This window comes from Sapajus apella, unplaced genomic scaffold (assembly GCF_009761245.1).
Source record: "Sapajus apella isolate SASKATOON/1434 unplaced genomic scaffold, GSC_monkey_1.0 scaffold111, whole genome shotgun sequence".
Lineage (NCBI taxonomy): Eukaryota > Metazoa > Chordata > Mammalia > Primates > Cebidae > Sapajus > Sapajus apella.
The window spans coordinates 5747672-5770028 of NW_022437051.1; the positions used below are offsets into that span (position 1 = coordinate 5747672).

The 22357-nt window shown below is 36.5% G+C and overlaps 1 protein-coding gene across 10 annotated transcripts in view; it reads left to right on the top strand.

Moving 5' to 3' along the window:
* ZNF438 (zinc finger protein 438) overlaps positions 1–22357 on the top strand; it is a 114938-nt gene that overhangs the window by 35883 nt on the left and 56698 nt on the right. For 4 of the 10 annotated variants that reach the window (XM_032259727.1, XM_032259726.1, XM_032259722.1 and 1 more), the window contains 3 exons: positions 9150–9208; positions 18776–18863; positions 20220–20302. The exons of 1 other annotated variant lie outside the window; for it this stretch is intronic. The gene's annotated coding sequence lies outside the window, so the exon portion shown is untranslated. Of the gene's footprint in view, positions 1–6943; positions 7073–9149; positions 9209–18775; positions 18864–20219; positions 20303–22357 lie in introns of those variants that run through there. 5 more of the 10 variants (XM_032259724.1, XM_032259721.1, XM_032259720.1 and 2 more) reach the window with 3 other exon arrangements.

The following is a 22357-nucleotide window of genomic DNA, read 5'->3' on the forward strand; positions in this document are numbered from 1 at the left end:
AAAAAACCCAGTAGCCACTAACCTACTGTTAGGTTAGTGGCTATTGGGTTTTTAGTACTATAGAATATACATGCATTTCATTATAAAAGATACTGCTACTTTGAAGAAGTTAACATTCAACTAAAGTTAAAGTATTTTACCTAAATGGTGAAAGGGACACATATGCAACCGTTATTTCTGATTTGTGATTTTATTTGAATAAAAGAAGTTAGGATATTTAATTTGGGGGAAAGCAGTGTTGTTTCTGTTGTTTGAGTTTTAGTAATTGGAACATTTGGATTCAATGATGTGTTCGTTAGGACTGCTTCAGTTGCAAATGAAAGAAAGCCAGCTGAAACCAGTTTATGAAAATAAAGGAAACGTAATTGTTTCTGTAACTATGGTTTCCAGAGGTGCATCTGGCTTCAGCCGTGGTTTCAGCCAGGAACTCAAATGATCTCATTTGGACTCCTCTGCTGGTTTATTTGTCATTCTTCAGACAGGCATGGTCAGTAAGATGACCACTAACAGCTCAAGACTGTTGTTCATCCAGTTTACCAATCTCAGCAGAAAGAGAACCTGTCACACCAAATGTCTAGCTACCTGCCTTAGAGAAAATGTAGCTTGACTCTCTTTGACCCCATGTATGGATCCTTGTGTCACCGAGGCCTGGGAATGGGGTATACCGGTGGGCCAGCCTTGGTATGTTTTCTTAGTGCTCCAGTAGAGGGGCATAGCCCAGTGACTGCAAGCCCCATGTGGGTCTCATGGAGGTAGGAGAGGCTTTCTCCAAAGGAATTAGAAGCGAAATGGGAATATGTGCTTATCAGACCAAACTGTCATGACTTCACACCATTAAAAATGGTATGTGAAATCATTCAGATTATAGTTTCTGGTTTTAAGATGTTAAGTAAAGAACTATCTGCTTTTTTTTTTTTTTTTTTTTTTTTGAGACAGAGTCTCACTCTGTTGCCAGGCTAGAGTGCAGTGTTGCCATCTCGGCTCACCTCTGCCTCCTGGGTTCAAGTGATTCCTCTACCTCAGCCTCCTGAGTAACTTGGACTACAAGTGCTCACCACCACACCCGGCTAATTTTTTGTTTGTTTGTTTTGGTATTTTAGTAGAGACGGAGTTTCACCATGTTGGCCAGGATGGTCTCGATCTCCTGACCTCGTGATCCACCTTCCTTGGCCTACCAAAGTGTTGGGATTACAGGCGTGAGCCACTGCTCCCGGACACCATTTGCTTTCTTCTTTTAAAATTTCAGCATAAAACAAAGGAAATAGAAACACAAATTCCAACTCTTTTTGTCAGAAGTAGGTCTCATCTGTTACCTTAAACCATAAAATCTGAAACAGAAAGCATATGATACCATGACTTAGTACAGAAGGTAAAAACCAAAGCACTTGCAGAGGAGATGACATTGATATCAGGAGGTTGAAGAGGAGGTGAGGCATGGTGCTAAAAACAGATGATCAGCTGAAAGTCTGTCAAAGGACTAGCTGAACTCCCAAGTCTTCACCTCACCTTAGCTGGACAGCAATGTTCCCCAACTCCACAAGATAAGGGGTTCGTTCTCTGGAAAAATCGGAACTGCGGAGAATCAGGGGACTTGGGGTCAGTGGGGACTAGCTAGAGTTAACTGATCTGACCTTAGAGCAGCAGGAAAAACAAATGTCATATATAAAGTGTTTTGAATAAGAACAAATAAGACTTTTAAATATGAGTACTCAAATAGAAACATCAAAATGTGATAGCAGGGTTTGCAGAATGTTTGCCTTTGTGTGTGTGTGTGTCCTATTCTCTTTGAATGTTTGGCTCTTATATTTATAAACAAGTGAACTGGATCAATATAAATAATGAAGTTTCAATGTAGAATATTACCTTTTGTATTCTCTTTCATCAGTGAAGAAGACAGAATCTTGAATGTCATTTTCTCCTAAAAGTTAGAGGAGATATCAAAAGTTGAAATTTAGCAGACATATTTTTCAAATGTTTATTAGAAAAAAATATTTTTAGGATTCAGTGACTGTTATTGACTATGTAACTAATAAAATATGTCATTATGGTATTTTTAGGTTAAAAGCCTCTCCAAATTCATTTTGGTTTTTCAAATGTTCTAAATTCTAGTGTGTAAATATTCTAATAATTTCAAAGTATTGAAGTTTTGGAGTGGGTGGAGGCCCCCCTTCCTTCTCTTTGGATTAGTTTCTAAAACTTAATGAAATGGAAAGCAAGTGTCTTTTCCCACTGAAAAAAAGGTTACATTTTATTCCTTATTGTACCGAGACCCAAATAAAATAGAAAAATCAGAAATAAGACTGCCAGAATTTTTTCTTGCCAATATAGCTTCTTAGAATTGTGCTGAGTTGCTTCTGCTGTAAAAACTGGACCAACTAGTCAATTGTGGATATTTTATAGAGATTTTCTGTACTTTTTTGGCTCAGCATGGTCAAGAATTTTAAATTAGAATTAAAGAACTGGAAGGCATCCTCTTATTCATTTCACAGATGAAAGAATTGAAGTCCTGAGAAGTCATGGTTTCTCCAGGATCACACAGTTAATAGTGAAGGTTGGATGAAATAAGAGCCTCCTGGCCATCAGTTCAGTGATCTTTGTAAAAGACGGTTTATTTTCACCATCACTTTACGTGCAATGTCTATAATTTATTGCATTAGGCCAGTTAGCACATTATAAGTTTGCATTTAATCTGCTAAAACTGAGGGAACGGTTTTAGAGTGCAAAGTAATGGTTAAGGGCAGGGTTCCTCAATGTTAAGATTAGGAATACTGACAGTGACCAAAATCATGGATGGCAGGAAGCATGTTGAAGGATCTTTAGCTAGTGTGGGAAATGTTCTTTCATTAGCCTCCGATCCTGCTGTCTGGGAGGAACTTCTTTGTTTATTGTTCTCGGGACCTGATTCTGCCCTCTGCAAGGTCTTCCTCGCCCATTTTCCTCCAAGGTCACATATATGTGGACATTGGCGAACATGCCCTTTGTGGAGCCTGTAGTCTTTGTTTCCTTCTTTCTGTTCTTTCAATTCAAGGAGCTTGAGCATTGTTTTAAGGGTCAGTCAAAGGCTTATAGGTATCACATGTGGAGGTTTTGGCAATGCCATTCCTCCAAAACCGAGATGGCTCTTGACCTCTTGTAGTTAATATCATGGGCTAGCATTAGAGTGACCGTGTGGCCCAGGCTCACAAGGGCAGTCTTTTTTTTTTTTTTTTTTTTTTTTTTTGGAGATGGAGTTTTGCTCCTGTTACCCAGGCTGGAGTGCAATGGCGCGATCTCGGCTCACTGCAACCTCTGCCTCCTGGGTGCAGACTATCCTCCTGCCTCAGCCTCCTGAGTAGCTGGGATTACAGGCACGTGCTACCATGCCCAGCTAATTTTTTGTATTTTTAGTAGAGATGGGGTTTCACCATGTCGACCAGGATGATCTCGATCTCTTGACCTCGTGATCCACCTGCCTCGGCCTCCCAAAGTGCTGGGATTACAGGTGTGAGCCCCCATGCCCGGCCCAAGGGCAGTCTTAACTTATACCTCTTGTCTTGGTGTGTTAAGTAATAATGCTTTCTTCTACTCTCAAAACTACCCCAGTTTAGACAACGTATGTTATGGTCATTCTAGCCAGTAAGCACACCAAAAATTCCCAAGCCTAATATATTTTGTTTCCTTATTTTTATTCTCTTGTCTTTCAACTTACTGGTGGCTCTTGTACAGCCACCAAAAATGGGTTTTGTGGAAAATTAACCTACTTAACTTGATTTGCAACAAGGCTGAGTCCCTCTGTTTGCCTGAGAAAACATAATGGACCAGTTTGGCTCAGTCTTTTTCAGTCTTCTTTTTTACCATGTGAGATCCAGAACCATCAGCTCTTCTAACCCTGGGAGTCCTCCAAATTTCCGAATTTTCTGTTTCCTTTCATTTCCACTCTCAAGTCTGTCAGTGCTGGCCTGTGCACATTTCTTTCTTTTAATCTTTGATAAGTGCAGCAAGTAGTACTTTGTCATTCTCATACTGTTTTTCATCTCTTTTCTCCACGGGCTTGGTAGACACTTGTTCTGCTTTTGAAATTATATCAGGCATTTTTAAAAATTGAGATATAACTTACATAGGGTAAACTCACAGCTCTTAATTGTTGAGTTCAGCGAGTTTCGACAGTTGTGTTCATCCTTGTAACTACTATCCAAAATATGATATCAAACATTTCCATTGCCCAAGACGGGTGTTCATTTCCAGTTAATTTCTTACTTTAAACCTCTGGAGGCAACCACACTTTCACTTCATCACCAAGGATTAGTTTTGGCAAGCAATGTTTTAATAAGTATTTTATGACTATATGGCATAGTACCTTTCTGTCGTTTTCTCAGTTTCTTCATCTCCTGCTGTTTGGCTGCTAAGCAGTCACCATATATTTTAGTTTCTTTAAAGTCAGCACCCCCCTCAAAAATACCATGTTTTTATATTAGGGAAAGCCAGCTATTATAATAAATGCACTCCAAATTGTATAATAGCTTAAATCCAATTAAAGTGCATTTATTGCTAATGAAGCTGTGCATTGAAGGCATTCTTGATCATTTGGTGACCTTCCATAAAGTGGGCTTTGGAGTCCTCTGGCAGCTGGGGAAAGAGAGCACAAATATACCTTACCTGCTTCTGAGGAACCTTAATCTGGAGGTTGGCATTTAGTCATTCTCACTGACATTCTTTTGGGGAGAACTACTCACAAGGCCATATCTGATACAAGGTTGGAAAAGCTTGGGAAGAGTAAACTTTGGGCAACCACTTCCCAATGACAGCTCCCACACTGTGAAGGGGATAGCAACGTTTGGACAGGTTAATGTGATAACATCTATTTTGTTTTAATAACATAGTACCATATGGCATCTCTTTCTTGTCTTTGTGTTACTTCTTTGTCTTTGTATTATACATTCTTTTATACTTTCTGATAAACATTTTCAGTATTTGAAACTTTAAAAAGTAATATTGTTATCTCTGTGGTGGAAATGTTCAAAGCAAAAACAACTAATCTTCCCCAGATTATTCTGTGAAATTGAAATTAGTTCTGGGCGTCAACAGTTGTAATCTAACTCTTAAAAGATAAAGCTGCAGATATCATCATTTCTGTTCAATGTTGTATCAGAGATCCTAGCCAGCAGAGTAAGTCAGGGTCAGGGGTGAGGGGTGGGAGACAACAACTAGAAAAGATGTAGGAATGGAAAGGGAGAAAAACACTGTCGTTATTGGCAAGTGACTTAACTTTCTATATAGAAAGCTCCTAGAACTGTGCAGCTAAATCCTTAAAATTAGAGAGTTTAGCAAAGTTTTTAGATGTAAAGTCAATATAGGAAAACCAGTTGCATTTCTATAGACCAGCAACAACAACAAAACAGAAAATTTAAAAACAACTTTATTTTGAAATAATTAACATTCTACATAGCTGTAGTATAGTTAACAAAATTAACATTTGCATACTAATATTAACTAAACTACAGCCTTTATTTTGATATTACCAGCTTTTCTACTGATATTCTTTTTTCATTTCAGGATCTAATCCAGGATACCATACTGCATTCAATAGCCATATCTCTTAAGTCTATTCCAATTTAAGGCAATTTCTTGATCGTGTCTTTGAGGGATGTGATACTTTTGAAGTTTAGTGGTCAGGTCTTTTGTAGAAAGGATATCAATTTGAGTTTGGTGTTTTCTCATTATTACATCACAAGTAATCTCATATATCAGGCAGTAAATGAAATCAATATTGAAACCCACCCATTTGTCCCATAGATAGCTTTTTGGATAAACATAAATTGACCCTTCTGGTCTTAAAGATGGAAATTAGATTTCTTTTATCTGAGTTGCTTTCTCAGGAAATGACCTTCAGGCCTCTAAAAATAAGTATCAAAGAACTGAAACTCACCAGATCACCACATCTAAACAATGAAATGTGGGACCCCCCCAGTCATCATGATTGCTTCTTTGCCTCTCCAGAGTTCCTGTTTTCTCACACATTGTTACATTTCTTCCCTGGTATGTAAATCCCTAATGTAGTTGGTCAGGGAGATGAATTTGAGACTGAGCTACCATCTGCTTGGCCGTAGCACATGGTTAAAGCCTTCTTCCTTGGCAACACTTGTTGTCTCAGTCATTGGCTTTCTGTGCAGCGGAGCAGCAGGACCTAGACCAAACTTCTGATGTTTCAGTAACAAAATGACTTATCACTGGTCATGTTAACGTTGATTGCTTGGTTAAGATGGCATCTACAAGACTTTTCCACAGGAAAGTTACTACAGAAATGTAATTTTTAAAAGATATAATTTACTTAGCAATGTACTACAAATATCTTTTGAAGAACGCTAACAAGTATTGTCTAAGTCCTTCACTGAAAAGTTATAAACTTTTACTGAAAGACATTAATGGATTAGAAGATTTAATGTGGCAAAGATGTTAATTCTCTCTCATTGCACATAGAATCAAATCCCTAACAGATTTTGAGATTGTGTGATTACTATTAATATTATTATTTGGATGATACTTGACATTATAATTCTGAACTTAAATGGAAGAGCAATCATCCCATAATCACATATTATTCCTGTAGAAAGTGTTTTTCCTACTATCAAGGAAGTACTTTTTGCTGCCTTTATATAATGACAATATAAAACTATAGTAGTTAAGCCAGTGTATGGTATAAGGATATACAGATTGGCAGATGAAAAGAATAGAAAATTTACAAACAGATCCACCTATAGGTGGAAGCTTGATTTATGACAAAACAGGTGTGTGTTGAAGAGCAGTGGGGGAAAAAGGTGTGTACAGCTTTCAGTATATGGTGCTGAGGCAATAGAGTGTCCATATAAAAAAAGATGGAAAGTGGATTCTTACCTCATCATACACAAAATGGGAAAAATTAAAATGTTAGTAATCATAGTTATAAAATCTAAAATTATGCATTTAGAAGCAGAACTCGGGAAAGAAATTAAAGAAGAAAACAAAATTGTGAAATGAAAACAACATTGGAAGGAGTACAAGAGAATAAGATGATACAGGAAAAACAGTGAGGTCATGGAAATTTGGCAAGAGAGAGGTGAGCAAAGTCAAGTACACATTTAAAACAGTGACATAACACCTGAGCTTTAAAATGTCAGTGTTTACAATATGATGGAAACACTGCATCACTTACTAACTTTGCTCATTCTGCTGAGTTATATGCCAGAAATCATAATGTGATTTACAAATTATTTAATGATGTTTCTACTGACAACTCAGTTACACCATCATTTGTAGAAAGCAAAGGACTGGAAATCACTTAACTTGGAGAAGAATTTGCCATCACTTTCTTAGTTTGGGGAAATTTATCAAAAATGCTTAACTAAGACTTATCAAATGACCATTACACTTACTACTCTTTTACTTGGGGGCACCCTGTTTAACTCAACATACTTAGAAAGGGTTGTTTAAAATATCATTAATTCTAGTGAATACTTGGCAATATACAATTTTTAGACAATGGATTTTTTTTCTTTTTCTTTTTTTTTAAATGAAGTTTCACTCTTGTTGACCAGGCTGTAGTGCAGTGGTGCAATCTCAGCTCACTGCAACCTCTGCCTCTCAGGTTCAAGCAATTCTCCTGCCTCAGCCTCCCAAGTAGCTGGGATTACAGGCGTCTGCCACTGTGCCTGGCTAATTTTTTGTAGTTTTACTAGAGACATGGTTTCACCATGTTGGCCAGGCTCGTCTCTAACTCCTGACGTCAGGTGATCTGCCCACATTGGCCTCCCAAAGTGCTGGGATTACAGGCGTGAGCCACTGCACCTGGCAGCAATGGTTTTTCTTAATTTATTCCTCAAATATATTTTTATCAAAACGTTGCAGCTATAAGTGTAGATTATTCACTTTAGGGAAAATGTTGCCATTTAATCTAATTGACAAAGCTGCTATTTATTTTCAAACTTATCTTCTAAATCAGACATCCTTCTGTCAGTAAAAGTCCCACTTGATTTTTCATCTCTAATAAATATGTTAATATATGCCTCCATGACAACCATCACATGGCTGAATTCTAATTCTAATATAGATTAAGTAGATAAGGCACAGAGCCTTACCATGTGTTGCTTGGATACTGTAAGATGCTGCTGCCTTCAGTGTTTCTTTGCTTTGCACTCACTAAAGTCTCCAGAGAGATACTTCTTTAACACTAATAAGAGTATGGAAGAGGTAATCCATATAAGTAAAATGTCCTCACAGTATATTGTAGAACTGCTTCATTCTACAATACACTCGATTTACCATATAATAATATGGACGAAATACTCCATTTCTTTAATAAGGTCTGTATGAGACATGGAAAGAGCAACGCCTTACTGTAGTGCTTTGATGAAAGGAGGTTTCATAGGTAGCATTGTTGTAATTTTTCCTGTTTTTGGAACCCTGGAGGTTTTTATATCCCAGGAGGTATGCATTTCTTTTGGAAGTGAGAAGAGAGGCCGCATGATGCCTTAGCTGCCTGTACACTCTCAGAAAGATTGGTATTAGGAAAAATGAGAGTTGAGGACTTGGAAATAGATTGCCCTAAAACTATGCCTACGTATCTCTTGCAAAGCATTAGAGCAGCCTCAGATGTTCCTCAATTTCAAGACCATGGGTACATATGGCAGGCAGAGTAGAACCATAATAAGCATAATCATAGACCCAACAAAAAGTCCAAACTTAATGAAAGAAAACCAGTGCTTAGAGCATAAACTTTTCTGAAATAAATGACAACTTGAATCTAAACGTTGAAAGGACACACTGTGTGCCTGGGTCTGGAAAAGTTGCTGGACCTCAGAGATAAAATTTTGGGAGGGAGCCAGAAAAATAGGTCAAGATATTTATCAAGAAAAATTATATTGGCTTCAGATTTCATTCAGTGCAAGAAAATAGGCCATACTTAAAAGATTTTAAAGTAAAGAATAGGTAAGTTATGGATTTTTATATCTGTCCAAATAGTCCTTCAAATATAAGTCATAGGCAAATAGCTTTAAATTGAGAAGAATGTACAGATGATTTCTTTGAGCCTTTATTAAGGCAGCACTGAAGGTCAGACCTTTTTTACCCAACATTGAAAGGTAAAGATATACTTGAAGCTGCTAATCAACCACATAAATACACTTGTTTGCATACAGGTTCAACTTCTTTAGCACAAAGATGAAGCAATAAGTTATTGTGATCCCCATTTCCAAAGGTTAGTTCATTGATGAAGTATAGAATCTTGAGCATGGAGTTTGCTTGATACCATGAATGCTGTTACCAAAAATCTTCCCAAGAAACATTGTTTGTTTCTTTCCAGGTAAAACAAATTAAGTCTGTAAAAGATCTTATATGCTTGAGTTAGAAAAACACTGAATATATTTGTGTTGGGGACAAAAGTGAAATATAGCACTCCTGCCACTTTGGAACAAAACTACATAGTTTGTGAACTGTAGTAAAATATATTAAATATTCCTGTTTGAGAAGCCATCTGCAAAAGAGTATTATGGTTTTTTCCAGTGGTAAAGAAAAAGCCAAATATCTTAACCAAGTTTTTTGCTGGCTATACTTTGCTATTTCTGTTCTTGACCTCTATGGTTGACAGCAGCAGATGAGAAAAATGAAGTCTGTAATAAGTTGATCTGTAAGAGAGCTACAGTGCTCTTTATTACTGATCCTGCAGCCAGGGTGCAGGATACCCAGGTCATGAATTGGGTTCTTTGGTTTGATTGTCCAGAGGATGCCAACTCATATTCCCAGGGCAGATCGATCTGCCAGGTAAAATGAGGATGGTGAAGTTGTATTAATTTTATTTCCCTCAGAAGAAAAAAAGGATGGCATAGCTACTTCTCAAGAAGAGAGTACCTATGAAAGAAGGAAAAATCAATCCAGAAAAACTTAGGGACATCTAGAAAATACTGGAGTCCCTTTTAGCCGAAGACCAACCATTAAAAGGACAACCTCCAAAGGTGTTTCATTCCCTGTGTGCATTAGTGTATCTGATAAGTATTTGATTTGAACAAGTTATCTCTACCTGAATATGCTTTGTCTCTTTTTCTTGTTATGACACTTTGGGTAAGGTCTCTGAAGAAAATATAAAAACAACTGACCAAAGAGTTGTTAATGAGAATGCAGCTCTTATCTCTTACCATTGACTACATTGGAAGAACTTAGAGCCTATTTCAGTAACAATATGCTGTTCATCCTTTAGTCAGATCAAAAGAGACCAGAAGCAGGAGGGGGAAGAGTACACGCTGGCCAATGGTATTAGTAGTGAAGAGGGAGAGGAGGAGAAGAAAAGAGGCAGATGAGGCAGAAAATGGAAGAAAAAGTGGTGAAAACAGAGGAGCCTCAAGCTCAGTCTGCTCCTAATACTGATGAGGCACAGAAAAGCCAGGAAATTTCTATAAAGTTCATGAACACAGATGAGGAGGCTGAAGGTGGCCCAGATGCTGATTTCTTTAAGGAGAGATAGGGCCGTATGCTTGAGTTGGTTGGACCTTGAAGAGAGTACACTGTAAAATAAAAAATTGTTATCTGGGTGTGGTGGCTCATGCCTGTAATCCCAGGATCTGAGGCCAGTGGATCCTGAGGTCAGGAGTTTGAGGCCAGCCTGGCCAACATAGTGAAACCCCTTCTCTACTAAAAATACAAAAATTAGCTGGGCACAGTGGGGTATGCCTGTAGTCCCAATTATTCGGAAGGCTGAGGTAGGAGAATCGCTTGAATGCGGGAGATGGAGGTTGTGGTGAGCCAAGATCACACCACTACGCTCCAGTCTGGTGACAGAGCAAGATTCTGTTTAAAAAAAAAAAAAGAAAAATATTTTTACTGACAAAGGGAAGTAGGTTCAGCGTGGCCACCGATGCAGAAATCCATCTTAAATGATCCTAAGGAAGAGTATTATAGTAGTATAAACCTTGAAAACGCAAAAGAAAGGCTTCAGGAAGTAGAAAAATATGACAAAGGAGAATAGAGGAAAAAAGACAAAGCATATGGAGAAAAGATTTGAAAAGGAGAAGCCAACAAGGCCAGAGATGAAGGGAATGTCTTTGGGGATCTCAGTGGTAATAATGGGAACTTTGACTAATTCACTCTCAGATCCTTGTATGTACAGAGGTCTGAAGAATCAGATAGTGAAGATATAGAAAATAAAATTAGTAGTTCCAGGAAAAAGCATAGAAGGAAGAAAAGGAGCCATAGTAAAGTGGAAGATGTGAAACTGCTATTATAACAAGCTGCAAATGAAAGAAGACCAAGTAGGAATCCCCAGCATCTCGGGATGCAGTTCTGTCTGTAGCAGAAGACACAGAGCGAAATTTTATCTAAGGGCTTAAACTGTATCTGCTCAAAATCAAAGCTAAATACTTCCTGCTCTTCTCCTCCTTGAAACCTGTAGTCATGACTGTGTGGGCCGGATGTCAAAAAGCTTTGGCCTTGGAGTAGTTAGATAGCAAAAGTCCTATACCTAAAAGATCAGTGCAACTGCACACTGAAGTGATGAATGGTATGTCTGGCACCCCTCTTCTCCATCAGAGAATCTGTTTAAAATGTGAGTGGATCATAAAAATTTGCCACCCCCATTTCCAGCGTGTATATTGTTAGACTTTATCCATTCCTTTATTTTACTGCCAACTTATAGAGCCTCTATTCATTTGTAGAAATTCTTGTCTTGTTTACCATACAGAATGTAGTATATACTATTTAATATTAAACAAACTTTCTCATGATTTTGATTCATTTAATGTTTCCAAGGAGTGAAAATGTGATGGAGGCACCCTGAGAAATAAGTATTTTTGAATTGAGATGATCATTAATAGCACCTATTTCCCATTTCTAATAAAAGTAGAACATTTAGAAATAAATTCAACAAAAGACATGCAAGATCTCTAAGAACAACAAAACAATACTGAGAAAAATTAAAGATATAAATAAATGAAGAGAGTTGCCATACTCATGGATTGGAAGACTCAGTTAAATGACATTTCTTTCAAAACTGATCTGTAGATTTGGCATTATCCCTAGCATAATCCCACGGGCCTTTTTGTAAAATTAGCAAGCTGTTTCTAAAAGTTACATGGAAATGTAAAAGACTGAGAATATCTGACAGATCTTAAAAACATAGTTGGAAGAGTTGACTGTATCACAACTGTAAAGCTTCAATAACCAAGATAGCACAGTGCTGCCGTAAGGATCAACTAATAGATTAATACAAAATACGATTGAACAGAGGCCATAGACCCACTTACATAGTCATTTGATTTCAAACAGATTCAAAGCAACTGAATGGGGAAAGGAAAGTTTTCATTTTATATAAATTTTGCCTCAAAAAGGAAAAAAGCTTTAAAAACTCACAAGGAAGTACTTTTTTACGTCCATTAGATTGGCAAAGACGTTGGAGCATCTTGAACTTTCTTGTCCTGCTGGTGGTTGTACACATTGAATCAACCATATAATACATTTGCATTAACTAATAAGTTATGCGTATATCGACCAAGCAACTCCACTCTGAGGCATTAAAAACTTTTGTTAATCTGCATAGAGAAATACATAATGTGTTCCAGAAAACTGGTAACAACTTAGATATCCATCAATAAGAGAAGGCACAAATTGTGCTACATTCAAACATATCATCATGGATAAGTCTCACGAACAGATAAAACCAAGTACCATAAGAATACTTCCAATATGATCCCAACCAATATAACTCCGTCCAAAATCATATAAAATTAAGAAAGATATTGATTAGGGATACATATGGTAACACTACAAAGGAAAGAAAAAAAAAAAAAAAATGCTGGGGAGAAGGCATGGGGAAAAGGATTGGAATTGGAAGGGGAAAGGCCATAAAGGGGACTTCAAAGTTATAAGTAATATATTGTCTAAACTGGCTAGTGACAAAACTGGTGTTCATTTTATGGTGTTCATTTTTCTTTATAACTTGCACATATGTTGAAAATACTATGTGGTATGTATTCAGTATTTCTTGAGAAATTAGAGGTACACTTAAATAATCTTTAAGGGTAGTTCATTAGCAGTAATATGATATGCAAAATATAAGAAGTAGACTGTCCGATATCACTAATTCATTCATTCAAATATTTATCAAATGCCTATACACAGCCTGATACTGATGTGACATTAGTGGCCTTATTTAGAGGCCACAATTTTGGTGGCTGTATCTTAAAAGTGAATTAGAAAAACTACTGAAATCTAAAATTATTACAATTTATATTGGTATACTATAAATCTTCTGAGACTATTTCTCAGAGGTCATGCCATTATTGCTTCAAGAAGGGAAAGAAAATAATGAATTTTCACTTATGTGATAGGTAAGTGAAACCATTGGAAAAGACAGAAGTAATTTTTTTGGCCTTTGGAATGAATCTCCTTCAATTAAAATAGGATGGACCTGATAACCAAGAGGGCCCAGCTTTGACCTCCCTCCCCTAATGCTGGTGCAGGTGACTTCTCAAAGCACACTTTTATGAGTTGAACTGATTATTGACCCATCACTGAGTTTACCTTAAAACCAGGTCATGGAGAATGTCTCCCATAATATGTTTTCTTGCAACTTCACTATAACAATTCTCAGGATGCTGTGGCTGATATCTAGATCTTAACTGTTCTCTTGAATCTTAAACATTTTCAAGATATTTATAGATTTTTCATCTCTACATTTCCTGCAAAATCTGTGAATATTTTTTATTAAATTAACTTGCCAAGAAAATGAAGTTTGGACACTGTGGCTACAATGTAGTCCTACATTTGTAGCTTAAATTTTAAGGGCTTACCCCAACCCTTTGCTCTTCATAAGTATTCAGACATTCCTTTGGATAACAAATAATAAATTCATAGTGCTAGATATCCAGCAAGATGACAGCCTGGTTGCTTCTATGAAGTACTTAAATATACACAATTGTAATTCCAAAGCCTTATTGCTTCATTTATCACAGAAGTGCCAGAAGCTCTGCAATATTTTATAAGAAAAGCTACTCGACTTGCATGAATTCTCATAGGAATGACCATGAATATTATGCCAATTTAATCCTAAGTATTGAAGTTAAGGTTCTAAATGACATTTAATAGTATGATTTATTTTCTGTCTTAAACTTTGTAGGGCACAAAGCAAGATCCTATCCTTTCATATTGCTTTTTATTTTTAAAGAGTCTGATGATAAAAATTTAAGCTTAAAAACTGTCAAATGATTTATGATATTTCATTTATTTTTCAAAGGATCAGGGTGTCACCGGTAAGCCTATTAGAATTGTAGGTTTAAAGTTCCTTGATTTTAAAAAAGACCAGCTGCATAAACAAGTTTTGAGCTTTGTAATTTAATTCTATGTAATTTTTTAAATACTTCAAAGTACCAAAGGAGGCAGTTTTTCTTAGGTCATAAATAGTTGTTTATGTCATTATGATCTCAAACGTTCAAGTACATTTTAAGATCTACTTTTAAAAAATACTGATTTTTAAAATTGTGTTTATTACAACCTCAAGTCATTTCTTTCTGTCTACTGAAATCTCTCTTTCTTTGTGGGCTGAGAGCAACAAAGGTAGAACATGAAGAAACTGGAGGAAGCCTACTTTTAAAGAATTGGAATTCTGTAGTCAAGTATATATAATCCAACATGTTTGAGAATGTTGTGAAAGCACTTTAAAGCTGTTTTTTATTGACACTTTTAAGTTTGGGATGATTGTAAATTTGCATGTAGTTACAAGAGATAATATACATTCCATGCACCACTTACACAGCCCTCCCAGTGGTAACACCCAGGATATTAACACACTGATGCAAACTAGATCTTATTCAGATTTTCCTAGTTTTTCCAGAACTCATTTGCATGTGTATTTATTTAGTTCTATTTAATTTTTATCACATGTGTAGCTTCTCGTATCCACTGCAGTCAAGATGAACGTTTCCATCACAAAGATTCCTCATGGTGGCCTTTGATAATCACACCCATCTACCTTCCCACTTTCCCACCCCTGTCCCTAATGCCTGGCAACCACTGATCTGTTCTCTAGTTCCATAATTTTTTCATTTTAATAATGTTATTTAAATGGATCCTTAGATTTAACTTTTTTGATTTAGCTTTTTATAAATTAACTTTTTTATTGTCTTGAGATTATCTCTTCAGATTAATATTATTTCCTTGAGATTGATACAACTTGTTCTTTTTGATTATTAAGTGGTATTCCATTAAAATCTATTCTGATTTTCAGTTTTTACACACACATAAAATGTGAAGCAGTAATGCAAAATATCAGTTTAAAAGGTGTTTAAGACATTGTTGAAATTAACTTATTAGTTAAAATTACTTTTTTTTGGGGTCATTTTAGTCATTTGGATTGGATTTGTCTATGGCTTAATATGCTAAGACTGGATGAATCATTACCTGTGTACTGAACATATATAGTTTCAGTGGGAACATTTTCTTCCCTAACTCATTTTAATAAAAACTGCAAGATTGGAGACACACAGAAAGTCCTTGTTCTGATTCCAGCAGGTTTGTTATTTAGTTTTTTCTTTGCTTTTACAGCCTGTTATTACCCACCTCTCTTCATATAGCCTATTGTTACCTAAGTAATTCTTCTTCCCCTTGTGCCTGTGTTTGCTTTTTCAACTAAATGATTAAGTGTGTTAACTTCTAGCTGACTGAAATACTTCTTTCCTCCTTCCTCCCCAAGTTCACTTACCCTTTCTCTGCCCTGCAAGAAAGGCATAAGATGATGAGTACCAAGAATAAAAGTATTTGGCTTCATCTGAGAGGCCAGAGAAGGCTTCCCTAAGGAGGATACATTTAAGCAGAAATCTGATGGATGAATAAGAGTCAACTAGAAGAGGAGGAAGAAACAGCATTTCAAACAGAGGAAAGAAAGGGCATAGGCAAAGACCCTGTGGTGGGAAGGAGCAAAGCCAGCAGGAGGAACTGGAAGCAAGCCAAGTAGAGAATGGGCTGAGAGAATCAAGGGAATGTATGGTATGAAATCAGACTGGAGAGGGAGGCAGAGTTCAGACCTTATAGAGCTTTTTAGACTATATTTAATAAAGATCATTGCTTATTCTAAGACCAAGGAGAAACCAGTAAAAGGTTTTAAGCCTGAAGTTGACTTGACCAGATTTGCAATTGGTAAAGATCTTTCTGACTGCAGTGTAGATGGTGCTTTGGGGTAAAGGGTGGAAGTGTGTTGACAGGTTACAGTCCACTTTAGTGGTGTGCACTGGAGAGGATGGAGCTTGGGCTAAAGTGATAGTGGTGCAGTTATAGAAAAGAGGTTTAATCCTTAAATCTCAACAGATACGTTGTATTAGAAGTGGGAGAGGAAAGAGTATCAAAAGTAACTGCTAGATTTCTGATTACAGCATTAGACAGCGAGGGAATTCCAGAAGCAGATCACATTTTGGGAATATTATGCATTTCATTCTAGAGGTAGAGCATTTCAGATGGCTTTGAGACACACAAGAGGAAACGTCAAATAGTCATAATGATAATAGCTAAGATTTTTGAGCATTTAAAGTTATTACATCATTTTTTAAGCTGGGGACATGGAACACAGAAATATTAAGAGACTTGTCCAGTGTCAGACAGTTAGTGGAAGAAAAGGGATTTGAATGTAGGTAGTTCACCTCCAGAGCCCATGTACCTTACCACTCTGTATGCTGCCTGTGTAGACAGATACGGACCTACAGTTAAGTAGATCGTGGAGCTCATAGAAGGGGTCTGGACTAGAGATTAAAAGTACAGAACAAAAAAGTTCACTTTTATTTATGTGTCTGTGAAATGGATGAGATATCCTAGGGAGAGAATATAAAGTGAGGCAAGATGTTACCTTGAGGCTTTTCAGCATTCAGTGGCCAAGGATAGCAAGACAGGCAGAAGGAGAGACCAGGGGCTTCTGCTTGTTATAAAGTAAGAGAAAAAGGGGATGTTAAGAAGGAGATAACAGTGGTGATTTTACTGCTAACATGTCCAGTAAGATGAGGACTGAACAGCATCTGTGGGTGACTTTGACCGAAGGGTCTTGGAGGAGAGGTGTAGTGGGGGCTCAAGCACATATGGGGGGTAATAGGAGATGAGGACATGAAGTTAGAATGTTTAGGTAACTGTAGAGAAATTTATTTGAAGCAGGAAGTGTCTGGATAGGCCTGTGAGCTATAGCTGGAGGGAGATATGAGGGCCAAATGGTTTTTTTGCTGGAAGAGACTAGAGTTTGTTTAACAAGCCGTGCAAAAGATCTGTATAAGAAGAGGTTGAATATATAAGCAAGAAAAGGAATAGTATTTTCATGTTATTGGGAAGAATGGAATTAGGCATAGGCAGAGGGTCTGGCATTTGGAAGGAGGAGGGGCACCACTTTGTTGTGTCAGGTCCAGAGTAGGAAGGACCGGAGCCACTTTGGTAGGTTGTATGGAAGGCAGCTTTCCATTGGAAAACTTCTGTTTCCTTTGGAAAATGGAGGTGAAATGATCTACAGAGAGCATGAAGAGGAGAATAGTACTGAAGGTTTGAGGAGTTAAGGAGAGCAGGTTTAGTGTCAGGCATCAAAGAGGCTGGCTCCAAAAATAATCTGGGCAGTGAGTTTCCTAGTTGACCACAAACACCCTTTTCTGAGCAGTTGCAGAATTTGAGGAGATGAGAATGTGTAGGACACAGAAAGACAAGCTGCTCTGAATGCAGTTTCTGTATTGTGTGTCCATTTCTCCTGGGACCGAGGTCAATATTAAAGCTGAGAAGGAGATGGGAGGCACGAGATGTTCTGTGGAAATTTTTAAGCACATTTTTTAAAGCAAACATTTGTAGTAATTTAAATTATTTTATTGAAAAAGTCTCTGGCACATCATATGTTATCTTACATTTTACTTATTTTAGAAAACAATTTATTCACCAGCAAGGCTCTACAACTAGCTTTTTAAGAACAGGGCCCCTATCTCACTAAGCAAGCTGCTGAGTCTGTGTCCCACAGGTGTTCACTAAATAAATGGTGAGAAAAGCACTAGATATTATAACTCTGCTGGTACTGCAGGTACATTTTATTTGGCCAAGGGATTTTTTTACTTTATATTTTTTTGTAAACTTACTAAGTAGATCTCCATTTGAAATTATAATGATCTCCATTTTCTTTTTAACGTGCCAAGAGAGTGATTTTTTTCCCTTACCCAATTAAAAGTTTTATTTATTTAATGTAACTGAGAAGGGTGAATCATGAATGAAACATTATATGTATTTTTCATATTTTTTAAGTTATGAAAATATGTTTGCTTGAACTACCATACTCTTAAGGTTTTGATGCATTTTATAGTGACTCTTCGGGATGTTTTTATTCCAGAAAATATGAAATTTTAGTTTTGATTTTTTGTAAAAAAGATACATTTAATATGATAGCTTTAATTTTGACTATTAATTTAGATTGGCTTAGGAACAACAGAATGCTTACACAAAAATTCTAAAGAACATACTAAGAAATATTTTATTTTTACCATAGGTAAAATGATGATAAATTTCTCAAAACATAGGTGGCTTTTTTTTTTTTTTTGGCCAATATACAAATAAAGATTTATCTAAAGCAGTGGTTCTCCAAAGAGCATGGTATATCAATACCAATATATAAAGTTGCTTTCTGCCCCTTTGCAAGATGATGTCTCTGTTCTTCATGCTACCAAGCCCCTGCTCAGACTCTCTTCATATTGACTAGATTGTTTTCTGCTCCAGTCAGGTTTTGAAGTGTTGGCATTTTTTTCTACTGTATCTTTGCCTCCTTGTCCATCTATGGCTATAGGAAGCTTATCCTGCGAGTGGAGGAAAAGATGTTCTGTGATTGCCACATTCTTCTGGATACAGACTGGAGGACTGTAGGAAGGAGGAATGTAAGCATTTGCTGAAACATAGTACTCTTTTCTGTTTCTAAGCACCTGTCTGTTACTGCCATCATCAACCCTAATGTTCTCCATCTTTCTCAGGGTACCTTGCTTCCCCTAATCTGTGATCACTTTACATATGGTCTTTTCTCTCCCCTGTACCTAAAGTCTCAGGTGAATCTTCTTCCCCACTGCCACACAAAGTAATTGTGCTCTAGCACCCTAGGAAAACCTGAAGTCTTTCTGCAGCCAACCTTTCCTGGACAAGGGCAGAGAGCTTCAGGAACTTTCTTTTCAAGAAGTGCCCAGTTGAACCTAGGGAGCCTCAGTCCTCAGGAACTAATGTGAAAGAAGATCTAGCTAGACAAACTGTGGAAAGAATATATTTACCTGCCATGACCTTTACGTTAGTTGTGAGGATAGTTCAAAAGTCTCTTTGCTTCACTACATGTACGCTGCTTGTATTGATATGTTGTGATATGGTCATCAAAATTGGAAGAAGGCATAGCATACCAGCTTGAAAGAATATTTTTACATTCAGGGGTTGCCATATGACTGGGTAAGCCACAACTGCTTCTAAAACACCTTTGCCGCACTCAACTTTTTCTGATTTAATTAGATCATATAGTTAGTGTCATGAATTTGGGATAGGAGCACCCTTCTGTCATGACTACTGTCCCTCACAAGTTTGAAAATGATTCACCATGCAGTATTATAAAGCAAAATGCTTTTGTTACTTTCATCAAGAGGCAATATGATACAAAGGTAGCTGTTTAGGATGAAGATGAAGACGAGTGAGTAGGAAAAGAAAATTAAAAAGTTATTTCCTGAGATTTATTATTTCTGGCACTAATTTTGGATATTGGGTTCTATATTTTAGACGGTAAAATCTCCGATGAGAACCAGGAGTTCTGTGTTTTATTCAATCAGAAAGTTTTGATGTATTTGGAGGGTCTTGTAATTTTCCTATTGTCCAAGTTCAAATAGCCATGATTCCATAGTAGAAGCTTATGGAGAATATGTGTGAAGGTGCTGAGTGCTGATTATAATAATCAGAAACAAAAGTAAAGCATTTCTTTGGTTTTGTAACTTCATATAATTCAATAGTATTTAAGTCATAGTCATATATATATATATTTTTTTTTAAAAATCTTAGTACTTGACTAAATTGGCAAACTTTCATATTATACAGTACAATAAGGTAAATACCTTTGTGAATTTTGCATAAGATCCTAAATATTGTTTTTTTTTTTTTTTTTTTTTTTTTTTTTTTTCAAAAAATGTAGATGTGGCCTTAATGATATGTTATTAATACTGTTTTGTAGTTTTCTCTTAAAAGTTTAAAATTCCAGTTTTCTCTTTTAGGTGTGGTGAAGAGAGTATGCACATCTCATCTTCTGAACAGTTTGATGGAATTAACCACAAACTTTGTGCAAGAATAGAAAAAGGTATTTTGTTAAATAATTTTTGCATATTGATGTAGTTGTCTTAATTTCCAGATTTGCCTCACAAGGACTGTCTTAAATCAACTGCATTGGATACTGCTTCACAGAGTTTATTTTGTAAGAGAAGTTTCTTAATCATAAAATTCATTTCTTCTGTACCAAGTCATAATATTTCTTTCAGAAAGTGCTTGTGCAGACCAAATTTCAGTAGTTTGAAATAACATGATTTATTTTCTCTGTGCACTTGTATATATTTTTATTTGCAGAGTACATAGTAGTCATGTATTTAGAACATGCCCATGAAATTAGTCAGGAAAGATAAAACAGCTGATTTCATTTCCTACTTTACTCTCCTTGGAGTTCTTCAGAATAGATGTGTTTAAGAGCAAATCCAAAGTGAGCATTTACTGTGCATGCCTCTTACCATTAGGATGATATTAAATAGCATGCTGAGCCCTCGAAAAGGTAAGCAAGCACCCTCTTGAAAACGCCAGAATAGCTTGGGCTCGATTCCCAGATCCACCACTATAAGCCATATAGACCTAACGACATCTGTAGAATACTCCTCTTACAGAACAGAACACACATTTAAGTGCATATGGAACACTCTTCAGGATAGATCATTAGGACATAAAATTAGCCTCAATACATGTAAAAAGGATATTTCAGTCCTTTTTGTATCATTTCAGATAGAAAAAGTATGTTCTTGACCACTATAGAATACAATTAGAACTAAGTAACAAAGGGAAATTTGGGAAATGAATGAATATGTTGAAATTAAATGATATACTCCTAATTTGGGAAATGCACAAATATGTGGAAATTAAATGATATACTCCTAATTTGGGAAATGCACAAATATGTGGAAATTAAATGATCTACTCCTAATTTGGGAAATGCACAAATATGTGGAAATTAAATAAGATACTTCTAAATAATCAGAGTCAAAGAAGAAATCACAAGGAAAATTAGAAAATAACTTGAGATAAATTAAAGTACTACATACCAAAATTTATGGACTGCAACTTAAAAAAGCAGTGTTTAGAGAGAAGTTTATAGATATAAATGCTTATTTAAAAAACAACAAAAAAGAAAGCTCTCAAATTGATAACCCAACTTTTCATCTTAAGAACTAGAAAAAGGGCCGGGCGCGATGGCTCAAGCCTGTAATCCCAGCACTTTGGGAGGCCGAGGCGGGTGGATCACGAGGTCAAGAGATCGAGACCATCCTGGTCAACATGGTGAAACCCCGTCTCTACTAAAAATACAAAAAATTAGCTGGGCATGGTGGTGCGTGCCTATAATCCCAGCTACTCAGGAGGCTGAGGCAGGAAAATTGCCTGAACCCAGGAGGCGGAGATTGCGGTGAGCCGAGATCGCGCCATTGCACTCTAGCCTGGGTAACAAGAGCGAAACTCCATCTTAAAAAAAAAAAAGAAGAACTAGAAAAAGAAAAGCAAACTAAACCTAAACAACCAGAAGAAAGAACATAATAAAGATGAAAGGGCAAATAAATGAAATAAAGAATAAAAACCAATAGAGAAAATCAATAAAAGCAAAAGTTGGTTCTTTGAAAGATTAGCAAAATTGATGAACCTTTAGCTAGACTAACCAGAAAAAAAGAACAATCAAGTACTAAAATTAGCAATGAAAGAGGGGTTATCACTACTGACTCTATAGAAATATAAAAAAAGGTTTTAAAGGAATACTCAGAATAATTAGATGAAAGGGATAAATTCCAGAAAGACAAAAACTACCAAAATGGAGTCAAGACGACAGAGAAAACCTGAACCTGTAAGAAGTTAAGTTATTGAATTACAGTTTTAAAAATTTCTCCTCTCACACACACAAAAACCCAGGCCCAAATGTCCTCAGTGTGAATTCTACCAAAAATTTTGAAAATAATTAACACCAATCCTTCACAGACTTCTCCAAAAAATACAGGAGGAGAGAATACTTCCTGACTGATTCTGTAGAGCCAGTGTATTACCCTGATAAAATGGACAAGACAACAACAACACAAGAAAACTATAGATGAATATCTTTGGTCTATAGTTG